Here is an 11224-nt window from a genome sequence, read left to right as displayed (position 1 = left end):
CACTTTAAGTCCCTCAAAGAATGGTCCTCATAAAAAATTTCGTCCACACTTTTGGTCTCTCCTACGAGTGTTTTTACAACTTAGTGATGAAATTAATTCTTCTTTGAATATATCAAATCCAAATATTTAAACTAAATCATAGCCAATTAAATATTATTCAACCTTTATGGATTTTGAGATAATAAAATCTTTTTCCGGACTGACTTGGATTAACAAACTTATTCCAAAATTAATCATGTAATCATACTATAACTAAAACATATTTTATAACCAAAGCTAAACCGATCATATAACATAGTCTGAGTAGTACACGCGCCACGATGTATCACAACATGCCAAGACATCTAGCTCAACAAGTTGCTTACAAAAATTAGTCAATTTTCAATTGTAACAACAAAACAAAAACAATTGTTTAAAGGGTAATTAAAAGTGATAGAAAGGAATGTTGAAATAAAAATAACTTCCTTAAAAAACTCATTAACGTTGGATAATCTCCCTCATTTTTTAGCATTTCCTTTATCCCCATAATGCATAATTTCTCTAAGAGGTCAACCATTTTTCTCCTTTTCACTAAGCCTAATCGGGTAATAATCCATGATAGCAAGAGGCTCAACCATCCAATATAAGTAGGGAACATACGCATTCAGTGGCAGATCTTGCCCAAATTATTCGGGGGAGCGGTAAATGTCAACTATAATATAATAATATAATATTCATAAAAATCATATCAAAAATAATTTTTTTTCTTATAATTATTAACTATAATACTTTACAAAAAATTATTAACATTATTAAACACAAAAAAACTTAATTCAAAGGATCAAAACATTCTAATTTAAATAATGAGTTCAAATTTAAACCAAATCTCATTATTGATTCATTCAATAGTTTACTAATTAATGCATTACAACTTGGGATAATTATATATATTTTTTATAATTGATTTAATTTTTTAAAATTTTTTCTCAAGAAGACAGAAATAATAATTTATTATTTATTTATAATAAAAAAAGAAAAAGATCAAAGTTAACACAAAAGCTAAAATCTTAAAAACATAACAATAATAATAATAATAATAATAATAATAACTTCATATTGATTTATAATAAAAAAGACTTTATATTATTAAAGATTAGAAAAATAAGACTTTATTTTAGAAAGCTAAATTAATTAAAAAGTAAGTAATAAAAAATATGTTTTGTTTTACTGATAGAGTTTTATTTTAAATAAGGTTGATCTATTAGTCCAAAAGTATTGGGTCAGTCCAAGCCCATTACTCATTAAACTAACTCTAACAGTTTTTTTTCTCTTTTCCAATCAGCCGTCTCACATTATGTTCTCTCTTTGTATTGTATTCTGTTACTGGTTTTGTGTTTCTTTATAACATACTTTCTTTGTTTCTAATGGCCTCCCCAAGGATTTTGTCAACCTCTACCTTCTTTCACTTTAGTTTTATATGATTGGACACCATATGCATATTTAAAAGAAAAATTAAAAAATTTGAGGGGTGCTATTGCACCCTCCCGCCCTCTAGGCATCCACAAAAACCCATCCACCACTGATCATGCATTTTGTCTTATAGAATGAAAAAAATATATCGTTCATAGGCATGATGTTAAAGGCCTAGTAGAGGATATCAAATTTTTATAGAAATCCCAAACTGATCGGATGCATTTGAGAAGAGGAGACGTTATAAACCTTGTGAATAACGGCCTGAAAGATGGTAAAAGGAATGTCAAGCTTGAAGTCCTCAATAACACCAACAACGAAATAGAAATATTCATTCTTAAACCCCCTGAGGTCGTTGCATGCAAACCTTATTGTTTACCATGTACATCTTATGTATCACGTTGAGCTTGTTCCCAATGTTCGACAATTCTAGATCTATTGGAAAGGCTTGCATCCTATCATTTTCAAGACACGTGGGGTCGATGCTCAGGGCCCATTTGCAGAAGGAGATTTGGTGGGATGTGGAAAGCGCCATGACAAATCTAGATGAACTTGAGGAAGAAGATATCAAGTTAGTGTCACTATCATTAGACGATGTGCTTGTTGAACCATCACTTGATAGACTATCCTAAATGAAAAACATATTCCTCTAAAATAAATTCTAATCTATCTTCTTTGTATCCCATTTTATGGCCTTTAAACATTGAGTCTACAATGTGCACCTCTAAGACTTTTTTTGTGGTTATATGACCTCCTAGATGAACCATACTCTTCAATAAACACCATGAGTGAAATAAGAGACAGTAAAATCATAAGGGAATTAAAGTTTTACTTGAGTTCGAGAACGGTTGAAGGAGATGTAAAATAGGGAAAATGAGGGAATGATAGAAGCTTCAAAGTAAGTGTACATTTAGAGTTTGTTTTAGATTGAAATAGGATATAGACTACCTCGTAAATATGTTTGGCCCAGAGTTCTGTGGCCTTATCCAACCTCTTTTTCATCCTGGTGAGTATGATTTTATTTGTTGATTCCTCTTTACCATTTTCTGGGAGGTTCTCGACCGAAATAAACTTCGTCTAGATTCCATACTATTGACAAAAGTCAACCATATAGAAACTAGAAAATCATGTCTCGTTGTCAAAACAATAATCTTTGGCAAAATACCACTAGGTAGTAACCAACAAACAATAACTAGTCGAGGCCAAAGGCCACCACGTCCATATACGAATACCCATACTCTTCTAGATAAATCATCAATAATAATAAAGAAATATAATTCATTGAAATTACTCATATGTATCCCCTTTGATTTTTGGGTGTTTTGTTACTTTTTTTGTGTAAGATAGAAGTGTACCAGAGTCCCCCACAATCCCATGAATTTGCACTACTTTAAAACACTTGTTATTATTCATAAAACAATCTTTTGATCAAAGTCAATAGTCATGATTTGAATTATGAAACAACTTGACTCAAATCATGAAGATTTTTAAAATCGTTGACTAACGTTAACTATGCATAACATACATCATGCACAATCACGACTAGGATCAAGAGCTTGTTTTATTTCCTTGTTTTTGTCATTGTCTTTTTTTATCTAAATCAAACCAGTCACGATCTTAATCAAACATGTTGTTTTTTTGGCAGTGTATATTTTATATGAATCAGTCTAATCACGACCAGAATCAAACATGTTATTTTTTCCTACTATTTTTTTATATGAATCAAACCTATTGTGACCAAAGTCATTATCAGAATCGAACTTGTTATGAATAGAGTCTCATGGCTCGAATCAAGGCCAACCATAATTCGATTCATATCTTTAAAAATATCATTTTTCTACACATGAATCAGATCATTACATATACATGACTCTATTAATTTTCATGACTTTTGACTCAAATCGTAAAGGTCTTTTTACACTATTTTTATATTGTTTTGTGTAATTTTCTCAAGCACTTATAAATACATATATTTTGTCATTTTTTATTTTGTGGGAAATGGGTTTAAGAAAATTCACAATACTCAAACACTTTTATATTCTCTTCGCTTGCATCAAAATTCTTTCAACTATGAGTGTGTGGTGTTGTGCGAAACTTGTTAGGGATGGACATGTAATTGATTTTTCTAAACATGATGAGAAATTCATGATATTGAATGTCCAAATCAAAAGAAGTTAATTTCTTCTACTAGTGAAGCAGGGGAGTTTTCAACAAGAAAATTTCAAGAGTTCCAAGTAAAGTGAAGTACTAGCCATATATTGAGATTTGAAGAAATTTTAAGTATTGATGAATACTTGAGGGAATCTTTTGAGATTTGAAAAATCTTCTGACAAGGCCTAAAAATATTCAAAATAACTTGTTAAAATCTAAAAAATCTCAAAAACTTAAGCATGTACCAATCTAAAAATTTTCTACAAGCTTTAATGGATAGTTGGATTATATATTTGTGTAGATAACAATTTGTACAAATGACCTTATAACTCATGCCAAATTACAATAGAAGATATAATTTATAACTTTTAATGAATTCTTATCCGAGACTGGGTTAAGAGTCGGTGTATTGACAATAAGTGTCAAATCAATATAAATCATGTGTACCTTCTCTCTTTTTTATTTTTACTTTTCAAACATAAAAATACGTGTTCTTATGATTTATCGTTTTTATACAAAAAAAGATTTAGGATTTATTGTTGTCTTTGGAAAAAAATCGATATTTTATTTAGAACAATATGATATTCATTTGTAAATTTAATCTCTTTTCTATACGATGAGTGCCACTTGTTGTGAAGTCTAATAATATATCAACAACACCAAAAATTTTGATGTGTGAGAAAAATAACAAATTACAAAAAAATAAATGATCTCAAGGAGAATTAACATGTCTTGTAGTGAAAATAAACCATGAGAAAAAATATAAAAGACGGGAACACATCAAGTTTGTTTACTAAGTTTCATCAAATCAATCTAAAGATAACAAATCTCTTATCTACTATGGTTACAAATTTGTTCTAAGAGAAAACGAAATGAAATACAAAAAATATCCTTCAAACTTTATTTTTTACCCATGTGTTTTACAATTTTTTAAAACTTTTAATACATGAATCAAAGACAGGAAAGTGTTTATAAAGTATTTTCAAATCCCATTAGATAGGCTCAAAGGTCTTACATTAAAAATTAAAAATTAAAAATATAATTGAAAAGGGTGAATATTTAAACTTGAGAAAAATATAATTAAAAATATAATTAAATACATAAAAATTAAATGGTGTCATCTGATTGGTGGAATGTACACTACCCATCTTTTTGTGATGGGTAGACAAGTTGTCCCCATTGAAAAGATATTGAATTGATACATAATTAATAGTATTTATTGAAATAAATAATTGAAGAAATCGATGATAATTCACAATAGTGTGAAAATTGCAAGGAAAAAAAAAATTTGAGATGGAGGGAGTATTAGTGTTAGTAACATTAAAATATTTATAAAATAAATGATGTTAGAAATAAGACTCATATTGATATGTCCATAAATGAAATCCATTGTGTTGTATTTATTTATGGCGCCGAAATTGAGTATAGAATTGGCAAGTGCGCTGTCTCTAGGGTTGTTATCGGTCTTGTCCGATTCGGATATTTGCTATCTCGAGAATCAGATCGAAATAGTAATTAGGTAAATTCGGACCGAAACAGTGATGGACTATTTTTTTGACCGAAATCGGACCGTTACTTCGGATATCTAACAAAAGTATCCAATAAATATCTAATATAATATCTATTTTTTATATCGGATAAAAAATTATCCATTCCCAGACCGAATAACATTTCGACCGGTCCATTGGTCCAATTTTACCGATCCGGTTCTCGGATCCAGAAGTCGAAAAACAGCCCTAGCTGTCCCTAGAGGGCTTTGTTGTATTTGAAATTAGTTTGTCTACAATTTATCTTCTGCCTTTTTCAAATAATTTGGAAGATAACATTATTTTCTTGCTCTGCCAACCAAATTGAAATACATTAATGAAAAATATTAGTGGTGAAAAGTAATGCAAATAAGTGTATCGATATATTTGATTGCGAAAGCTCACCCATCCTTTTGTTTCATTTATTTTTCTTTTGTATATAAGAGATGTCGGTTTACTAATAAAGATATTGATTTTATAATTTTAATAAATAAAACTCAAATTTTAAATTATTCTAAAATGATTATTAATATCATAATCACCTTTAATCTCGTTTGGATATGCGGTACAACCCCGGTTTAATATGCAAGCTAACAATTAGTTATTAAAAATGTGTCACTTTATTTTTCGATTGAAATTTCACCGACGAGATAGGTGTAATAATAATGAGTTTGATCCCCAATATGGATGGTAACAGGTAGGGTTGGGTGCGGATTTCACACTATCCAAATCCGCACCCGAAATCACCACCCGGACCCGAATCCAAAAGCTACTTAAATGGCAAAATAACACCCACGTCCACACCTGCTGGGTTCAGGTTTTTTCATCTAAACCCAAACCCGCAGCAAAATACATAAAATATATTTTTCCTACAACTTTTCACAAATATATATATATATATATATATATATATATATATATATATATATATATATATATATATATATATATATATATATATATATATATATATAAAAGCTGGTGTGATTTCGGGTTTCAGACGCGGGTTTGACATAATCCAAACCACACCCGAAATATTAGATGGCACCCGAACCCAATCAACTCGGATTTTCACGGGTTGATGTTTCTTTGTTCAAAATGTGATGAAAAATAAAAGAGTAAGGATAACATATTCATAGAGGTCTCTATCCTCTAATTCTTCTTAAGACGTTGTTGCCTATGATTTGGAGGCATATTTACACAAATTTCATTTTGTTCCTTTTTGTGAATCATTAATTGATCCTTAACCTTAGTACAAAACTATAACATTTCCACTTCATGTATTTTGGTGAGTAGCTTTGGTGAGTAGCTTTGGGCTGAGAACATTTTAATTGGGCCTTGAATAGACAAACCCATTACCCAATCATCCCAAAAGCAATGTAATAGGTTAGATGTTAAATAAGTGAGCGTAACATGGTGGATCATGACATCTTCGAAATTGAACCAACCCATTTGGGTAGGGCGGTCGATCCAAACTGAACTTGTTAAATGATAATTCTCTTAGTGCATGGAAGACGATGTGTCCTTGTGAAAGGGCCATTATTGCTACTTAATCACAGATTGAAAGCAAAGTAATTAAATTCAATTATCCTTTTATATACATATGATATGGTAGAGAATGGATCTTTTGGTTTTCCCTTTCCGTTGAGATTGGATGACTTTCATTTTTAATTTTTAAGAAATTTTCGATACTTTAATTGTCATTTCTCTTTTCAATCAAAATGTAGAGAGTGAGTCTAGATTTTTAGTTACTGTGGTCTAGTAAAAATATAATTGTTTTAGTATATCTTAAAGAGGTCTATTCAACTCTCTTTCTAGACTGTTAAATTCTCGTATTCTAATCCAACAACACTTCTTATTCTAGTATCTTCATTGGTCCACTTGAAGCTGAAACACCACTTCATTAAGGATGTGGTGGCCACCATAGAAAAAGATTTAGAAGCTTGTTGATATTGTTTCTTGGCATAACTCAAGGTCCACTAGGAAAGAGTTGACACTAAATAAAAAGAACCATTGATGATCAAATACAAGGAAGACTCTAAAAAACAGAGGATAAAAGACAAAGGGAACCCAAAAGTAAATGAGCACCAACATGCCATTGTTAAACTGTAAGACATAAGTGCAAGGATCAACATCGGGGAATCTAAGGGTTGAGACAAGGCTAAATAGAACGATCGAGACATCATGAAGAATTAAGACATCAACACTTGGAACAATGTGAGTCTAGAAGAATTTAGTATTTACATATTTTTAATCACTATTTTGCATGCATGACTTTAGCCATCAAGAACTTTATCTCATGTTTATGAGTATTTTAAATCAAGTGAACACTTTCCCTTTTGAAGCAACAATGATCTAAGAAATTTTTTCTAATATAACATTGATATAGAAAAGCATTTTTTTTTTGTAATATAACAGAATCGATAAATTAATTGATTCTTTCATGTTAATTTCTTACCATTTCACTGTAAGATCTTTAAATTCAAATTAATAACTATATTCCTAGGTGCAGTTATCGTGCATAGATAAAAATTTATGCACCATACATAGATTATTATGGACCCTTGGATCAAATTCTAGACATCAATTGTTATTACTCAATACTCAATACTCACAACTCAATACTCAATACTCAATACTCAATACTCAATACTCAATACTGGATTAAAAAAATATGATCCAATGACTTATGTAGGCTTATACATGGTGCATAAGGATTTTCCTTATGCATATTAGCCAAAGCCTATATTCCTTAATAATTAAGTTGATGTTTTTATTTACTTTAACAAATGTTGTACACTTAGAAATTGGCCACATAATCCATTGTTCAATCAAAGTAAAAAATTTAAAATAAAGTGCTTTAAATATGTAGCATAAGAAGATACTTGAGTTTTACAAACCATAATAACAATATTTAAACATTCATAATTACGGAATAAGACATAAATATGAAAATATAAATACTACTTAAGTTTAATATGATAAATATTGTTTCATCACACAAATTTTGAAAGACTCATAGTTGAACCAGCCTTTATTTTGATTTTGATGATGAACCTGCAGCGCAAAGACACATTATAAAATAATTAAAAACACTTTATTAAATTGGCTATCAAAAAATACGGAAATGCGAAATTGTCATATAAATATCTTAAATTGCTTACAACATATTACATCAAATAACTAACACCAGAAAATTAAAAAGACTACTCAAATTTCAAAGTATCAATTCAAGTGAGTAAATTTAAGAGCAATATTCTAAAGTATGTAGAGATTTATTTTAATCTTGTAAGTCAATCAATTTTCATTAAATTACTTTTCTGAACAACTAGTATTTGGATATGATCATTTGTGGTGAGAACTAGTTTAATGAAGTAATTATTGTGAGATCAAGGTTTCGTTATTCTTTATATGTGAGTAGTAAATATGTTTGAAAAAAAATAGAGGTGCACATATTTAGGAGATATCCATGCGAGATGAATATATAAGTTTGGATTGAGGAAATCATACATAATAATAAAGCAAAATGAGTTTTTGGGCAATTTTGACAAGTGTCATATTCACATCAATTCTCATGTTTTAAAAACTTTCTAAAAAAGGAAATCTTTTATTTAAAAAATAATTATTTTTTATTAACTATTTATATTAAATTTTTATTTTATTTATTAATTGAAGGATATGAAGAGATTCTTGATACACTAAAAAATAATTTTTTTTATATTAAAGGATATGGGGAAACGAAAGAAATTAATATTAAAAATGAAACGGCTCGAGGTATCGTTTCTCACTACAACTTCACACCACTTTCTCTTCTCCCATCTCAACTTTAATGTCATCTTCTCCATTCAAAACATCCTCTTTTCCACTAAAAAAAACATCATCTTTTATGATGCAATCGGTAAGTGAAGTAACAGTACCTGAACCGACGCACAATTAGATGAAAAACAGTTTCTCTTCCATCTACACATCTTCATTCAACGCTGAAGATTATTGAAATCAGATTCTATTCAATCCTGTCAAACCGTCCCTCACTCATTTCGACCTGGATCGTCTCCTTTTCCATGTCTCAAATCCATCCGCTCTATGTTCTTCCATTCATTTTGCTGCCATTTGGTATCTGACTTTTTTGAAGTTGTTCTTTCAAGAAGTATGGAACCGGGATTCATATCATTCCCGCATCGTTTCAAATTTCTAACCTTTGGTAATTACACGGTCAACACTTCAATTGTGCATTGCAATTTAATTATAGAATTTTCATGTTTTAGATTTTTTTGATTTTGTTTCAGCTGGCACGATGAGAGAACTTACGACGCTGCCTCGAAGACCGGTGGACCTAACACTTATATCAGGAACGAGGAAGAGTATTCTCACGACGCTAACAATGGTTTCAAGAAAGCTATTGATTCGACGCTAACAATGGTTTGAAGAAAGCTATTGATTTATGTGGTATGTTGTTATTCACTGTAGCTAATTTCCCCGTAAAATTACCATTTAACGATCACTTTAATTTTGGTAGATGTGTATAAGTTGAGTCATGAAATTCCCTATGCTTTTCTATAGGCTTATTCTCAGTTCTATTTGTGTATTAAATTAATTAACAATATAATGATGACATGTAGGGTTGATTTTGTTTAAATCAACTCCATTAGATATAAAAAAAATAGAATCAATTTCAGTTCCAGTCATTTATTTCTCCTACTAAGTGTTTGTTGTAATTAGTATGAATAGCATTGGTTGCTTGTCTTTCTAAAAGTTTTATTTGTTTTCTAATGTCACAGAGGAAGTGAAGGCAAATCATCCAAAAATATCATATACTGACCTTTATCAGGTGATCATTTGTTTTCATATGCTGGCCTTTAGCAAATGATTTTGTGCTAAAGTTGTTTGCTGCAAATTGTCGAGTGGGGTCAATAACTTTCAATTTATCTAGAGTGTATTACATGATTAATTAGATTAAATTATTTATCTTATGTCTGTGGTGGAGCTCATTTTTGTGCCACTTACAACTTAAATTATTCATATTATACATTTGTTTGTGATTATGGCCAATCAAAACTTAGGGATGCTCCTTTTCTTATGGGTTTTCCTACAGTTTTATGTGGTATTTGTTTATCCTGTTCTTGCTTCTATTTTGCTGCTTGATCATTATTAAATACCATTATTAGGTGGATGTATGAATCTACTATATAAGAGAAAAGATGTTTCGGTAAATACCTATATGCCCTTTGGATTGCTCTACGTAACACCTCTCTAATGAAGCCTTAACCGAAGCCAATAAGTTGTCGAACTCAATCCTACAGATGCAATTCTGTATATTCTCAAAGCTATAAATGCCTTTGTCTTGCCATTTTGTATTTGAATTTTTCATTTTTGTTCTTTCAGGAAGTATGGAACCAGGATTCGAGCGTGTAAACCAATGTTACTTCAATCTATGTTGGTGCTGAAACCCAATTTTCTCAAGCAAACTCTAAAACCCAATTGTGTGTTAGATGATATGTCTTTGGATTTCAAACTAAAACATTTTGAAGTTTTTTTTTTGAATTGGTAGTAGTTATATTAATTAGATATTTTGTTAATGGTATTGGTTATATGTGGTTCACGTTTCATTTACAGGAGAGGTATGCAAAGGAGCGCGTGATTGAAAAATAGTTCAAAGAAATTTTGAATTAAGGGAATCCTCATTGACATTGCCCTTGCAGTATCTAATCATGTTGTTCAGATTCATTTTATTAGCTTCCGTACTATATTCTTAAAGCTTTCATTTCATGACAGGTTTGTTATATGGTTTGTTGATGTTCTGTTTTCACTTTTATGCGATTCAAATAAAAAAGAAGGTTAGGATTTAACTGTTATATTGGTGACAAATTTTCCTCATTTTTCTTAGTAATTTCTTTCATTCTTCTGATAAATATTCGTGCGAGGCATTATTTGGTTCTGACACATGCCTTTGTTTTTCTGTTTTCTTTTATTCAGGCGATGAAGGCTACTAATAGAGTCAATGATTCTATAACAACATACATCTTTGTCTCATGAAGAATATGAGTTGATTATGATAATTTCTAATTGAATACACTTTCCGGTTTACCTGACAATCAATA

The 11224-nt window shown here is 30.2% G+C and overlaps 1 long non-coding RNA gene across 1 annotated transcript; it reads left to right on the top strand.

Annotated features, from left to right (window-relative positions):
* Positions 1-9419: 9419 nt before the first annotated feature.
* Positions 9420-10573, top strand: LOC131607528 (uncharacterized). Its single transcript, XR_009285327.1, has 3 exons — positions 9420-9572; positions 9905-9954; positions 10509-10573. It is a non-coding gene; the product is annotated as an uncharacterized LOC131607528 (long non-coding RNA).
* Positions 10574-11224: the final 651 nt, after the last annotated feature.

This window comes from Vicia villosa, linkage group LG5 (assembly GCF_029867415.1).
Source record: "Vicia villosa cultivar HV-30 ecotype Madison, WI linkage group LG5, Vvil1.0, whole genome shotgun sequence".
Lineage (NCBI taxonomy): Eukaryota > Viridiplantae > Streptophyta > Magnoliopsida > Fabales > Fabaceae > Vicia > Vicia villosa.
This window is presented reverse-complemented; position numbering and strand designations above follow the sequence as displayed.